General features: G+C 36.0%; 1 non-coding gene across 1 annotated transcript; it reads right to left on the bottom strand.

The window, feature by feature from the left end:
- Positions 1-7,213: 7,213 nt before the first annotated feature.
- Positions 7,214-7,317, bottom strand: LOC124525194 (U6 spliceosomal RNA). Its single transcript, XR_006965417.1, has one exon. It is a non-coding gene; the product is annotated as a U6 spliceosomal RNA (small nuclear RNA).
- Between the last annotated feature and the right edge of the window lie 9,362 nt (positions 7,318-16,679).

Raw genomic sequence — 16,679 nt, 5'->3', positions numbered from 1 at the left:
CTCTCTCAAATAAAAAAATATAGGGGCACTGGTTGACTCAGTTGGTTAAGTGTCTGACTTTGGCTAAGGTCATGACCTCGTGGTTCATGAGTTCAAGCCCCTTGTTGGGCTCTGTGCTGACATCTCAGAGCCTGGAGCCTGCTTTGGGTTGTATGTCTCCCTCTCTTTTAACTGCTGAGCAGTTAAAAGGAAAGAATTACTGATACTTAACAACGTGGATGGCTCTTCAAATAATTAGGCTAAATGAAAGAAGTCAGACTTATAAATAAAATAAAGCAGATATACTATATTTAAGTTCTAGAAAACTACTCTGTAATCACAGAAGATAGTTGACAGGAGAGGAGGGTAGGAGTGACAAGATTACACAGTGGGCATGAACAAACTTTTGGGACTGATGGAAATGTCTGTTATCTTGATTATGTTGACGGTTTTATGGATATAAATGTTTTGTTAATTTATCAAATTGTACATGTTAAATAGGTGCAGTTTATTTTATATCTGTTATACCCTAAAGCTGTAATGGACTAGCAGAATGGTGGAGTTAGTAACATGATATTCATTTCTTCCATGCTTTCAAATATAATGCTTAGCAGATAAATCATTTGAGGCCTGTCAATTATTTTTGTTCTTATTATAACATTGTTCTTTTCATGTTAGGTTTTTTTAGTTTCTGTGCTGTGTTTTACTGGACTTTACGAGTCCTGGCACACTTGGTAAGAACTTGGTACTTTTTTTTTTTTTTTTAATTTTTTTTTTCAACGTTTTTTATTTATTTTTGGGACAGAGAGAGACAGAGCATGAACGGGGGAGGGGCAGAGAGAGAGGGAGACACAGAATCGGAAACAGGCTCCAGGCTCCGAGCCATCAGCCCAGAGCCTGACGCGGGGCTCGAACTCACGGACCGCGAGATCGTGACCTGGCTGAAGTCGGACGCTTAACCGACTGCGCCACCCAGGCGCCCTTTTTTTTTTTTTTTTTTTTTTTTTTTTTTTAAGAACTTGGTACTTTTTGATGATGTTGCTAAAACCTAACGGAATAGAAGCGCCTAGGGGCGCATGGGTGGCTCAGTCTGTTAAGTGTCCAACTCTTGATTTCGGCTCAGGTCATGATCTCATGTTTTGTGAATTTGAACCCCGAGTCGGGCTCCTCACTGACAGTGCGGAGCCTGCTTGGGATTCTCTCCCTCTCTGTCTGCCCCTCACCTGCTCGCTCAATCAATCAATCTCTCTCTCTCTCTCTCCAAAATAACTAAATAAACTTAACTAATGTTTTGAGCATTTAGAATGTTCTACACTCACTACTGAAAATACTATTCCTGTTTTCCTGAACATTCTTGAAGACTGACTTCTGTAGTTCACTGAATATATAAATACTTTTTAGATTAAAAAGAGAATTGAATTGCCAGAGTTGAATTTTATCTGGTTAAGGTATTAGTGAGATGTGAAATAGAATAAAGATTATGGAAATATAATTGGTATGTGGTGAATCAGAAACTTATAATTCTTAATTTGTAACTTTTTGGTTATCATATTTAGGTATTTCTAATTTACTTGTGTAGTTTCTTATTGTTGGGTTGAGGGCAAGGAGAAATGCTGGGGAGGGAGTGAGGGTAATGTAATTATTACAGGAAAAGGAGAGAGCTCTGTGTTTTTATTTTTTTTCTTTTATTCTTTCTATTGTTATTGGTAGATATCATTAGGGAACAATTAATTCCAGGGACTGTGAAAAATATGTTCTGTGCATTATTTTATGTAATTCTCACAACTCTAGGAAGTAGGTCTCATTGCCATTTTACCAATGAGGGAACTGAGACTTAACATCTAAAATTTTACAGAAAGATAAACAGCTAGTAAGTGTCTTTAAATAACTGGCTCACTCCAAAGATCAGCGTCTTAACACTGCTGAATTTCTCTCATTGTTAATAAGACAGTCTTGTCCAGGATTTAAAAAAGAAACATCCCTTTGAATGTCCATTAGCCCTGGAGAATCTGTTTAATAACATACAGATACATAAACACATGTGACCCCTTTTAGGAAAATCATTCTTTTGGAAGTATTCTTCATTAGGAGAAACAGTTTCTTAGAATTGAAAGTGCTAGAGATTTGTAAACATTTTTGTAAGCGTATAATAGTTTTTTAAAGTCAGGCAGTAAGAAGAAAGCTGAGATAAAATACAGTCTCTGAAAGGAATCCCTGAATCACCAGACATTCTTTCATTGACCCTGCTTCTTGCTTTAATGTGACACTGTTTCTTAGTATTTTACGTTTTCATGTTTGTATGTTCATTCATTGACTAAACAGCTTAAGAAGTCACTGTACCTACCTGTTCTTTGTAGTCACCATGCTTTTAGTAAGGTCCTCTTTCTTTGGCCATATTTACAGAGTATACACAAGCAAGTTTGATAAAACTGTATTTATGACTGAGGAGAAGGCATTATTCAAAGTGATAAATGTCTATTGAACTTAATGTGTCTTTCTCATTTCTTTATTAACTCTTGAGTTTCTTACCTATTCATTTGGTCAGTAATGCTGTATGAAACGTGGAGGTCAACAGAAAATTTTGTTTTGAGTGTGAATGACTGGGTTGGGAAAAGATGTTGCTGAATCACGAATTCCCTTAGGAGGTGGCTGAAAAATGTTGCCCCTTACAAAATAGAAGCATGGGAAGAAATAATGACTTCAAGAATAGAACGGTTGAATAAATTTTCAGTGTAGCAATGCATAAGGTATGTGTTACCATTGAAACCATCTCAAATGACCTACAGTGAAGGAGAAAGAGCATAAATTGGAGACGTTTTTAAAATCTGAAAAACATGATTAGATTTTATTTCTAAACTTTGTGTTCATTTATTTATTCTGGAGAGATTTAGGATTAGCTTTGGGGCAGGTGAACAAAATTTGACATACTCAGGGTGTATTGAAATGTAACATGTTATATGATTATCGTGTTTTTTCCTGTTTCTTTCAAATGACAAATTATGAATACTTGATGTAAGAAATTTGAAATTAGGATTTTTTTAAAAAAGATAAACTTTTTCAAGATTTAATGTATAAATGTATTATACCAGAAGGTTTGTAGAATCTATTTTGGCTCTTTCTTGATTTTCAATGATCTTAATAGGAATTGTCTTCAGTTGGTTCATTTATTCTGTTACTTATTCCTCTGCTGTTCAAAGTCTGGAATTTTATTTTGATAGTCCTTTCTATGCTTGGGTCTCAGAAGGAAGTCCCTTGTAAAACCAAGTATGATGTAGCTGACAGCATTCAAAGCATTAGTTGTTGTATGTGATGAAAAATGAAAAATAGCTTGAAGTATATGATATTTAAGTTTCTTTTGAATATGTTTGGAGAGAGAAAGAGTTGCCATAGGAGGAAACTTAAAGAATTTTATTCTTAGTTTGAAAAGAACATACATGAGAAAACTTTTTCCCCCTTTTTGCCTGCCCTTACACTGAAGTATTTGGGAGACACCGACCTTCCCGCCCCCACCTTTCCTCACAGGTCACATGATGTTTTTCTTTTGAAGGTTTTTCAAGATATTTTCCCTGCTATTTCAGGACTCTTGCCATTGTACATTCTTAGACTCTTCGGGGACATTTCTCTGGCCTCTTCTGAGAACTCTTGTCAAAACTGCTTAACTAGGTGATTAAATGCTCCCTCTTTCAGCTTCATTTGGAAGGATTTGCCTCATTCCCTTTATTGGTTATTAACTATTCACTTTTGATAATAGATACCTGGTTTATAGTTTATAGTATTTACTTGTGCATCTTTATTTCAAAAAGTATTTGAGGATTATAGGCTTCTTAGAAAACCCAGATAGCTTTCCTTTCCTCCCCTTCTTCTTGAGATTGTAATTACCCATGGGAGTAAAGAGTAATCTTTTTGGGAGTTGGTGGGAATATCTGTAGACAGGTTAATTATAGATTATCTATACTTTTTCATCAAGATATTCTCTCTCCCTTTTTTCTTCTATTAATATGGTTTTTCTATGTTTCGTACTTGCTTATTTGTACATCTTTAACCCACACACAACACAAAATGGGATTTAAGACCTGACCCATATAGGAGTTCTAGAGCATTCTTAATGCACTGTGATTCATAATCTAGGCTTGTTTTTTTTTTTTTTTTTTAATTTTTTTTTCAACGTTTTTTATTTATTTTTGGGACAGAGAGAGACAGAGCATGAACGGGGGAGGGGCAGAGAGAGAGGGAGACACAGAATCGGAAACAGGCTCCAGGCTCCGAGCCATCAGCCCAGAGCCCGACGCGGGGCTCGAACTCACAGACCGCGAGATCGTGACCTGGCTGATGTCGGACGCTTAACCGACTGCGCCACCCAGGCGCCCCTAGGCTTGTTTTTAAAACAGCTATCCTTTACGTATGCTGAATAACTAGCCTCATATATATCCTCCCCTCTCTCCATTTTTCTTTTCTGCCGGGACCAGGCTATGTCTTCAGAATAAAAAGGGGTCTAATTTTCAGATCATAGGTGTCATCAAAGAGGGAGTATTTTGATGGTTAAGAGCTTTCATTTTTATTAGTTCATGCGTTAAGTCAGAATGCTAAAGTAGAGGATTCACTTCTTCATCAGTTTCCTTCTTAGACCAGATTTTGGGATGCAGATCAAAAGATGCAGGTGGTTATAAGTTCACAAGTTGTATTAGAACTAAGGCAGAATGAACCAAGGGTGTTCTTGTGGATACCTTTCAGGAATGGTAAGAGAAGAGGGGAGAGGCAGAAAGACAAGGTAAAAACTACCAATGCAAACCCTGGATTTGATTTGTACGTTCCTGAAAATGAAGTTTAAAAAATAAACCCAAAACCTAGTGAATTTATTCCTCCATCTGCATTATAGGATTTGTAGGTTTCAAACATTTTCTGTATATATATTCATGCCTAATATAAGCTCTGTGTGGATGCTAAATGACAAGTAGTCCACATTCTGCATGTATATTCCTGTATCTTCATTCACTCCTAAAATTCATGGCAATGTTATTCCCACCTATGTTATTTTTCTAAATTTTTGTAGATTTTTCATAGATAGTCTGTATTAGGCTAAGGGATTTCCCTTCTCTTAATTTTTTTGAGAGTATTTGTCATAAATGTTGAATTTACTTGAATGCCTTTTCTGTATCTGTTATGATCATACGGCTTTCTTACTTAGTCTGATACTGTGAATTAACATTGATTGCTTTTTTTACTGTTGAGTCAGCTTTGCATCCCTGGGGCTAATATTTTTTTTTGGTTTTCGTATATATATGTTCACTTAAGAGTATTGATCTGTAATTTTTTTTTTTTTTGGTAATGTCTTTGTTTTATTTTAGTATTAGAGTAATGTTGGCCTCATGAAATGAAATGTTCCCTCTTCTATGAGATTTTGCAGAATCATTATTTCTTCCTGAAATAGTTGGTAGAATTAATCAGTAAAACCATCTGGGTCTGGAGTTTCCCTTTTTTTGAGGGGTTACTACTACAAATTCACTTTATTTAGATACAGAGTTATCCAGGTTATCTATTTCTCCTTGTATAGGTTTTGTAGTTTGTGTCACCTTTGAAGGAATTGGTTCATTTCATCTAAGCTATCAAAATTATGGGCATAGAGGGGTTTGTTGTATTTATTACCCTTTTAATATCTGTTGTGTCAGTGTTAATGTCCCCTCTCTTTTATTCCAGTTAGTGGTAATTTGTGTCTTTCCCATTTCTTGGTTAGCCTGGCTACAACTAGTTCATTAATTTTATTGATCTTTTCAAAGAACCAGCTTTTGCTTTCATTTATTTTTCTCCACTGTGTTTCTCTTCTCAGTTTCATTGATTTCTGCCCTAATTTTTATTATTTTTTTCTTTCACTTTCACTTTGATTTAGATTTAATTTGATCTTCTAAGTTTCTTAAAGTAGAAGCTTAAATTATTGATTTTAGGTCTTTTTTAATACAGTAAAACCTTGGTTTGTGAACATAATTCATCACGGAGACATGCTTGTAATCCAGAGCTCTTGTGTATCAAAGTGAATTTCCCCATAAGAAATAATGGAAACTCAGATGATTCATTCTACAACCCAAAAATATTCATATAAAAATGATTACAATACTGTAATATAATATAAAATAGTAGGGAAAATACAAAATATAAAGAAAAATAAATTAGCCTGCACTTACCTTTGAAAACCTTCCTGACTGGTGTGAGAGGAGGAGGGTTCATTATCACTAATGGAATCACTGCTATCTTTTGGCCCACTGGAATCTTTTTCTGCATGGGGGCCATTGTATACACTCACAAAGATGTTGACTACAGTACAGTATTAATAAACTGCTGTCAGATGCTGTATTTAATGTAACTGGCAACAAGGCAGCAGAGGAAAGGGTCTATGTCTGCAGGCAGCCTGACCTAGAATGAAGCAAAGCATTCCTAAGCTTACTCTTGTATGGAAAAGCAAAGGACTGTCCATAGGTGCTTTGAAGTGACAAAAAAATACACTAGTGCCAGTTGTGGGTACCTTCCAACCTTCTGAAAAACCCTGATTTCTGCCAAACGCTGTGGCCTGAGACGGAGCATCTGAGCATGGGAGACAATCATCCACAATCCTGCAGAGAGAGACAGCGGGAGAGAGAAGAACCATTGGCTCAGTTGTGATCATGTAATCATGTGATGTTCGGTGTCACATACTACTTGTATTACAAGACATCACTCATTAAGTTAAAATTTATTAGAAATGTTTGCTCGTCTTGCAGAACACTCACAGAGCAAGTTACTCGCAATCCAAGGTTTTACTGTATATGCATTTAAAACTATAAATTTTTCTCTGGGCACTGTTTTAACATCCCACAAGTTTTGATGTTCCATTTTCACTTATTTGAAAATATTTCTGTTTTTTTCTAGGCTTCCTCTTTTACCCATGGGTTATTTAGGAGTATATTGTTTAATATCCAAGTATTTGGGGCAACTTTCCCAGATCTTTTGCTAATTGATTTTAATGTAATTTCATTGGGATCTGAGAATGTACTTTACATCATAAAAAACAATATTTTATTTATTTTTTTAAATTTTATTTTTTATTTTTTAAAATTTACATCCAAATTAGTTAGCATATAGTGCAACCATGACTTCTGGAGTAGATTCCTTAGTACCCCTTACCCATTTAGCCCATCCCCCCTCCCGCAACCCCTCCAGTAACCCTCAGTTTGTTCTCCATATTTATGAGTCTCTTCTGTTTTGTAAAAATACTGAATGCTTTACGAATTTGCGTGTCACCCTCGCACAGGGGCCATGATAATCTCTGTATTGTTCCAATTTTAGTATATGTGCTTCTGAAGCGAGCACAAAAAAATAGTGTTGAGATTTATTTTATGGCCCAGAATATAATATGTCTTTGTGAGTGTTCCAAGTGCACTTGAAAAGAATGTATATTTACCAGTTATTGGGTAAAGTGTTTTGCAAATGTCTTGTAAGTTAGGTGGTAGTACTATTGAGGTCTCCTTCCTGATTTTCTGCCTACTTGTTTTAACAGTTACTGAGTTGAAAGTCTTTTTATTTATTTATTTATTTATTTATTTATTTATTTATTTATTTATTTATTTAATTTTATTTAGAGAGAGAGGGGAGAGGAGAAGAGAGAAAGAATCCCAAGTAGGCTTCAAGCTTAGTGTGGAGCCCAATGCAGGGCTTGACTTTATGACCTCATGACCCTGAGACAAAATCAGGAGTCAGACGTTCACCTGACTGAGCCATCAGGCACCCCAAAACTCTTTAACTATAATTGTAGATTTGTCTGTTTCTCTTGTTAGATCCATCAGTTTTTGCCTCATGTATTTTAAAGTTCTTATTTTAATAGTTTTTTTTTTTTTTTTTTAAATTCCAGAGAGAGAGCACAAGTGAGGGAAATGGGCAGAAGGCAGGAGGGGGGGGGGGAGAGAGAGAGAGAGAGACCAATGCAAACAGGCTCCATGCTTAGCATGGAATTCAATTTGGCGCACAATCCCACCACCCCAGGACCATGACCTGAGCTGAAATCAAGAGTCGGATGGATGCTCAACTGACTGAGTCACCAAGGCGCCCCTAAAGCTCTTATTTTAGAGTGCATGTGTATTTATGATTGTTACATTCTTCTTGGAGAATTGACCCATTTATCATTATGTAGTGGCCTTCTTATCCTAGACAGTCTTTCTGATTCTGAAGTCTGCTTTGAAATTGATTTGGCTGTACTTTCTTTTGGTGAGTGTATGGTATCTTTCTATTGTTTTACCTTTTCCTATCTAAATCTTTATATATTAAAAAAAAGGTTTTTTTTAATGTCTATTTTTGAGAGAGAGAGAGAGACAGAGTGTGAGTGGGGGAGGGCAGAGAGAGAAGGAGACACAGAATCTGAAGCAGGCTCCAGGTTCTGAGCTGTCAGCACAGAGCCTGACATGGGGCTCGAACTCATGAACCATGAGATCCAAAGTTGGATGCTTAACCGACTGGCCACCCAGGTGCTCCTTAATCTTTATATTTAGTGGACTTTTTGTAGATGGCTTTTAGCTTGATCATGCTTTTTTATCCAGTCTAACAATTTGTCTTTTAACTGGTGTTTTTTTAGACCATATTATTAAGGTAATTATTTAATTATTAATTAGTTATTATTAATAACTATTTAGTAATAATTAGTTAGATTAAAACTTACCATCTTGCTAGCTGTTTATATTTGTTGCATTTCTTTTTTCCTTTGCCTTCTGTAGTGTGAATTGAGCTTTTTATTAGTATTATATCCTCCCTGTTGACTTATTTGTACTCACCTAAAATGGTTTTTAGTTGTTGTCTTTGGATTTACAGTATATGTTTTAAAATAATTTTAGTATACCTTCAAATTATACCACTTCACATGTAGTGCATGTATCTTAATATTTTATGTTCCTAATTCTTCCTTTCACTGTCACTGTTGTTAATATATTTTATTACATATGCTATAAATAACCAGTACGTTGTTCACTGCTTCAAACAATTGTATTTTAGAGTAATTAAAAATCTGAAAGAGAGGGGTGCCAGGGTGGCTCAGTCAGTTAAGCGTCTGACTTCAGCTCAGATCATGATCTCGTGGCCTGTGGGTTCAAGCCTCACATCAGGCTCTTTGCTGACAGCTCAGAGCCTGGAGCCTGCTACCGATTCTGTGTCTCCCTCTCTCTCTGCCCCTCCACCACTCATGCTCTCTCTCCATCTCTCAAAAATGAATAAACGTTAAAAAATTTTTTTTAAAAATCTGAAAGAGGAAAGACTTTATTGTACTTTCGTTTATTCATTTTTTTGGGTAGATCCAAGCTTTTCACCTGTATCCATTCTGCCTGAAGAATTTCCTTTAATATTTCTTGTATGGTGGGTCTGCTGGCAATGAATTCTTTGTTTTTGTTTGTCTGAGAGAGTCTTTATTTCTCCTTATGAAGAATATTTTTACTTGATATAGAGTACTGGCTGGGCAGTTTTTTTCTTTCAGCATTTTTAAGTTGTCACTCCATTGTCTTACTTGGCAACGTTTCTGACAAAGTTTATTATAATCCTTATTTTTGTTCCTCTGTATGCAATATGTTTTCCCCTCTCTTGCTATCTTCAAGATTTTCTCTTTGCCTTTCAGCAATTTAAATATGATAGGCCCAGGCATGTGTATTTTGGTGGGGGAGGATATATTTATCTTATTTGTTTTTGGAGCTTCTTAAGTCTGTAGTTTGGTGCCTTGTCACTAATTTTGCTTAGTTCTTGGGCATTCTAATACTTCTTCTCCATTCTTTCTGTCTCCTGCCATTCTAAGTATGTGTATGTTACATTGTTTGATTTTCCCACAGTTCTCAGATGTTCTCTCCTGTTTTATTTTCCTACTGTTTTTTCTTCTTTACTTTTCAGTTTGGGTAATTTCTGTTAGCTTATTTTCAAGTTCACTGATTCTTTTTTCAGCTGTTTCAAGTCTACTAATAAACTTTTGTTCTTTGTTACTGTTTTTATTTCTAGAATTTCCACTTGATCCTTTCTTATAATTTCCATGTCTCTGAATTTATAAATTCCCTTCTTTTTTTTTTTTAATTTTTTTAAATTTTTTTTCAACGTTTATTTATTTTTGGGACAGAGAGAGACAGAGCATGAACGGGGGAGGGGCAGAGAGAGAGGGAGACACAGAATCGGAAACAGGCTCCAGGCTCCGAGCCATCAGCCCAGAGCCCGACGCGGGGCTCGAACTCACGGACCGCAAGATCGTGACCTGGCTGAAGTCGGACGCTTAACCGACTGTGCCACCCAGGCGCCCCTATAAATTCCCTTCTAAGTCCAAAATCTGTCATATCTGAATCTAGTTCTGATGATTGCGTTGTTTCTTCAAGCTGTGTTTTTGGCATACTTCATAATTTTTTTGTTGAAAGCTGAACATATTGTATAGGATAGGAGATACTGAAGTAAATATTTTATATGCTTGAAGAAGACTGCAAATTTCTGCTAGACCCTGGCATCATGGCCTGAGCCAAAATCAAGAGTCCAGATGCTCACTTAAGCCACCCAGGCATCCCTTTTTCTGCTCTCATTTAAGGTGGAATTTGTGTTAATTTGTTAGGGGTTGGGCTATATTTGAAGTTTATTATTGCCATGGTTACCAGAGTTGATATTTGTTCTTGCCATGGGAACCCAGAGACTTCCAAGTTTTTCTAGTGTCCTTTGTCTCCTAGCATCCCTTATCTCCATGCTTAGCTTTGGATTTTCCCTCTATACTGTTTCTCAGAGTCTGTCTCTTGCAGCTATATTCCACTGTTATTTTTATTTGGAGCTTGTTAGTGTGGTAATGGAGGATAAGAGGAATTCTTGATGGTCTGTTAAGCCTCAGATTTAGGCAGATGTTAGAATCTGGGTCTTGTAGATGTGGGCTTCACAAAACTTTACATTCCACTTCCTTGGGTAGAGTTTCTCCTCTTCTTTCTTTTTACCCACCTGCAGTGTCTAGATTAATTTTTAAAACCTAAGGATTTTACTTATTTTTTTATTAAAATTTTTTTAATTAAAAAAATTTTTTCATGTTTATTTTTGAGAGAAAGAGAGTGTGAGTGGGGGAGGGCGAGAGAGAGGGAGACACAGAATCTGAAGCAGTCTCCAGGCTCTGAGCTATCAGCACAGATCCTGACTTGGGGCTTTAAGTCACCAACCAGGAGATCATGACCTGAGCCAAAGTCATTTGCTTAACTGATTGAGCCACCCAGTTACCCCTAAAACATAAGGTTTTTAAAGTTAAGGTTTTTCAAACCTCTCTCACCCTGCATTAAGGTTATTGTTACTTTACAGAGAGTGAAAATTGTGTGTCAGTATCCTCAGTCTCTTTTTCTTTCCTTCAGCTCTAGTGGGATTCTACCAGTGTCCTCTGGGTATTTGATGAATTTTTCTTTGCAGATTAAGCCTTTTGTTCCATAGGGAGATGGGGGAAATAGATCTCGGCTGATTGGCATTGGCTATTCTACTCTTCAAGCTTCATAGGTATGGGTGAGGGCAAGGATGAGGAGCTTTTTCTGCATATTCTCAGATCCACGCCCCTGCATTAGAGATTGTTTTGAAGTTCCTGGAAAAAAGCGTACATCAGGGTGAGAACTCTTATGATTGTAGCCCCCAGGGGCTTTCCAGCCTCATGTTAGCCCACATTCAGTCTTAAGCAGTTTGTCAAAATTATATTTTAAATCCTCCTAACTGCAATGGAATTCTCCCATGCTCTTGGGACTATATTTCCTTTAGTTGGAGAGAAAGCTTTCCCTTTTTCCGGGTTTTGGGTATTTGTCCAGCCACTGTGTTGCTCTATCCCTGCTGTATGTTAAAAATTTATGTATGTATGTTTTTTTGAGTATAGTTGACATAACAGTGTTACATTAGTTTCAGGTATACAGCTTAGTGATATGACAAGCTTATGTATTATGCTATGTCCATTCACCTCAAGTATAACTACGATCTGTGTCTTTACATCGATGTTCCTTTGTTACATTGACTGTATCCTTATGCTGTGCCTTTTATTTCCATGACTTATTCCATAACTGGAAGCCTGTATTTCCTTCCCGCCTTCACCCGTGTGGCCCAACTTCCCGTCTCTGCTGTATTGCTAGAGGTTAGATCAAGAGAAAATGGGGTTCGGGTAGGAAGAGTGTGATTCTTTTCACTCTCTGAACATTAGGAATCCACACTGTGGTCACAGAGTAACTTGTGAGACTTACCTTAGGGCTCAGCATATGATCAATTTTGGTAAAAGATCTCTGTGCTTGATATTTATTCTTCAGTTATTGGGTAGTGTAGGTCTGGTTAATCATGCTATTTAAATCTATATTTTTATCCTTTTCTAATCTCTTTCTGAGTCATTGGTCAGCTACTCAGAGTTGTTAAAAGTTTCCCCATTATGATTATGGATATTTTTCACTATTTGTAATTTTTCCAACTTTAACTTTATATATTTGAAGGCTATGTTATTACGTGTGTACGAATCTTAAAGTGTTATATCTTACTCATGAGTTATACTTGAATTCTATGAATTATACACCTATAAATGCTTTTTGCATTAAAGTCTACTTTGAGTACTATTAATATGGCTAGAGAGGCTTTCTTTTAGTTTATGTCTGTATGACCGTCCTATACTTTTTAACTGTTTTTTCTTTTTTTTTTTTTTTAAGTTTATTTATTTTTGAGAGAGACCAAGACAGTGTGAGCAGGGGAGGGGCAGAGAGAGAAAGAGAGAGGGAGGGAGGGAGGGAGAAAGAATCCCAAGACCGAAGTGGGACTCAAACTCATGAAACTGTGAGATTGTGACTTGAGCTGAAACCAAGAGTCAGGCGCTTAACCAACTGAGCCAACCAGGTGCCTCCCCGCCTTTTTTTTTAATGTTTGTTTATTTTTGAGAGAGACAGAGACGGAGTGGGAGCGGAGGAGGGGCAGAGAGAGGGGGAGGCACAGAATCCAAAACAGGCTCCAGCCTCTGAGCTGTTAGCACAGAGCCCAGTGCAGGGCTTGAACTCACGAGCCGTGAAATTATGACCTGAGCCGAAGTCTGATGCTCAATTGACTGAGCCACCCAGGCGCCCCTATTTTTAACTGTTTTCTTTTTATTTTAGGAGTGATTTTTGTGAACACCATAATAGTTGAGTTTTGTTCTTTATTAGTGCAATAATTTTTGTCTTTTGGTCTGATTATATTAGTGTAGTTACTGGAATATTTGAGCTTCTATTTGACACCTTATGTTTTGCTTTTATATTAAGTTCTACTTGTTCTGTGATCTACCCTCCTTTTTGCATTCATTTGGGCATTTTAATTTGTATTTCCTTTCTATTATCATAGTAATTATGTATTGTTTTACTACTTTTTAAATGTTTACCCCAGAGATTAAAACATGTGATTCCTTCCTTTTTAAAAATATGTTTATTTTTCAATATGTAATAATAGTCGTAAGGCACAATTCAAAAGGTACAAAAGACTATGTGATAGGAAGTCCTCTCTCACATCTACCCACGAGCCACCCCATTCTTCAGTTGCCTTAGGAATGTATATAGACCAGTAGAGTCATCTAGCATCTTTACTGGCCCCCAAACATATTGTGTTTACTGCTCTTCTAGATGGAAATCTTGGTCCATATCTTCCTGCTTATTCATCCATTTTCTCATCCTTCAAAGCTCAGTTAAAAGTTTCATGAAGCTTTTCTGAACAAATCTGTTCTTAACTGATCTTCTAATATTAATTGCAGTTTTCTTCACACATTTTAGCTTAATAATATGGTTTTGTGCTAGTTTCCTTTCGTTTTAAGTACATGAATCTGACTTTCCGTCCCAGATTGTGAGTTCCTCAAGGGCAGGGTAATATGCTTTCACTTGGTCTGTATAATGCTGAGCATAAAACAAATGCTCCCCCAGTACTTGTTTAATTAAATAGTTTCTCTGGTAATGGCTGTCAGAAGGTCGTTTTCGACAAAAATTTCGATTTTCGTGCATCTTGATTCTCAATTGTACATGGTAGATACAGTTTTTAAGAGTTAGCTTTGAATGCAATATTACAGATCTAGAATTGCGAACTACTTGAAAAAATATTTGCTTATAATATTGTCTTTATGTGCTTGCTTTGCATTTCATTTTAAGTTTAAAATTAATAGCCATTCCTAATTCAGTATGAGAGTGTAAAAATATTCATTGCTATTTATTACATGTGCACTTCCTTAAGTACTAACAAGTTAGCACTTTTTTCAAAAATATCTTCTTTGTTGATTATAATTTTTCTTCATAACATTTGTGAAAAATTAGAAGACACTGAAAAATATTAGAAAAAATTACCCTACTCCTACCAGTGAAAGATAAATATTAACATAAACATATAAACTCAGTTTTTTTCTGTGTGTATGTAATAGATAAGCTACCCATCTAAGTTTTTCACTTTGTAATTCTTAATGTTCACTTTCAGCTTTTCCTGAAAGGATTCCTGTACACCTTAGAAGTGCTTGAAGAAGAGTGATAAAGGCAAGTATACAACTCTTTATGGTTAGTGAAATAACTTGGTTGATAGCCAAGCCAAAAGGCTTTGGTCACCATATCTATCAGAAAAGAAAAAAAAAGTAAAGAAAAAAAGAAATAAAGATAATTTATATATAATTTGAATGGTTTTCCAGAGCACCCTCCTAAACATTTGCCAGAGTTTTAAAACATAACTTTTAAACTTATTTCTGATTTTAATTCAGAGTAGATTGTTTCTTGAATGTGAAGTAATGGTGTATTATGTCTTTCTAGAAAAATTGTTAAAATTTCGGAGAATTTAACAAAGTTCTCTGAAATACCTGGTCTGTAGATAGCTACCTTTTCCTTCTCTTTTCCTTACTTTGTATTCTTTCCCCTCTTTTTCCTTACATCCTTCTACTCCTTTTTCTCTTTCTTTACTTCTTCTGGTTTACTTATAAAAACTTTACTTTTCAGAGAAGCTGAGTGAATAAAAGTGAAGCCAACATTTCTATCTTATGATACTTTATGATTGAACTTGTGTTAAACCAGGCATCTCAATATATTGTTTGGAGAGTTTTATAAACTGAGCAGGGTTACTCATTTGAATTTGCTGTCTTAAAGGAGAAAATAAGGGAGTCCTAAAAAATTTTGACATTATTGAATTTGTTTAGTGCTTGCATTCTTACTGTCAGCAGTATACCATCACTGTCTTTGGTATTTTGGACACAGTATTTGACCTTCCATCATATTTGGTGTATATCAAAAGGTAGCCTTAAAGATTGTCTGTTGACCTACAGAAAATTTTAACAAGCTTCAAAATTTTGACCATATTTTTTGTTTGTATTGTTATCACAGCAGTAATGCAGATAATAGATACAAGTATAAATACTAGTACATTTTAGAGTCAGTGCAACAGGTTGTTTTTAAAAATTCTTATATTAGAACTTGATGTTTAAAGCTTAATTTTGGTTTTTTAGGGTTCCATGCTAAATAGGCCTCTGCTTAGTATGATTAAGGTATGTCTTGCCTTTAGAAATCCCAGAACTTATTACTGTTGTAGTATATAACCTTTGCAGCTGTATAGATAGCCTGTGCAAGCTTTGGCTTGGAAATTGACACTCTGTTTCTAGGTTTTCTTAGGAATGCTGTTATTTTTTTTATTTGTAATCAGTCATCATTTCCAGTTGTTTGAAAATAAAGATGATGTACAGATGCTAGTGAAATCTCAAATGAAGTTATGTTAAAAATGTATTATGTTTCCCCCCCTTTTTTTTTTAATTATCAGATGGCCATTTGATTAGCTTATAACACTGCCCAAAGAAACAGGTTTACAGGTAACATCTTTATATATAGGACAAGTAAAGTACGTTATTTATTTGGTTTTCCAGCTAACTTTGACACCATTCCTTTATTGTGGTATCTTTTACTCTCATGGGAGAAACTTCTATCTTTTGCTTCCAGATACAACAAAAAAATCAGTTGTATTATTTAGCTAATGGAATACAAATAAGGAGAAAGGTAAATTACTACCTTATTAGTCTGTTGCTTTCACATCTTCCCATCTTCTCAGGGTCTCAATTGCCCAGATTAGTTACTGGAGTATCTTGGTTACATAGCCCTTCTTCTCTGAGGGGCTCAATGCTTTGTAGGGTGGAAATAATTCAATAACTATTAGTGTGCTCCACAAACTCATGAGTGAAGGTGAGTATAATTAAATATATGTACTACTGGCAATATTGGCAATATTTTTGTCCTCAAGGAGCCCCAGAAAACTCCAGTAAAGGCCAAGACTGTCATTAACTAATAAGGATTAAGGGTTTCATTCTGAGCTCCCTCAATGGGAAGAGGAAAAACAAAAGCAATGTGCAATCAGGAAAAGGGCAAGAGGCCCCGGTGGTATGGCAGGATTTCAGCATGACCACAAAGAGTTTAAGCAAAAAGCAGTGAAATTTCCTGTTCTCATGACTGCTACTCATTTGCCTAATTTAGGAGCAAAGAATTTTGTGGTATTTAGAAAGTGGGAAGGTACTGGTGAGAGATAAATGTCTTTAAGTCTGTCGTGATGTTTATGCCTCTGAGTCATGAAGAGGTCAGGAGATGAGTAAATAAGTATGAAAGAATATGGACAGCAGAGCCACAATGACAGTGCCATATACACGGTAAGAAGGTCTTCCTTCTGAGAGTAGTTACCAAGAAGAAAACTAGAGGGTTTGCATTCCTACCCCTCTGAACTCT

The sequence above is a fragment of the Lynx rufus genome, unplaced genomic scaffold, assembly GCF_022079265.1.
Source record: "Lynx rufus isolate CCGP_SWC_20201006 ecotype Redwood Valley unplaced genomic scaffold, mLynRuf1.p SCAF_4, whole genome shotgun sequence".
Lineage (NCBI taxonomy): Eukaryota > Metazoa > Chordata > Mammalia > Carnivora > Felidae > Lynx > Lynx rufus.
The sequence above is the reverse complement of the archived record's forward strand: the minus strand, read 5'-3'. Positions and strand labels throughout refer to the sequence as shown.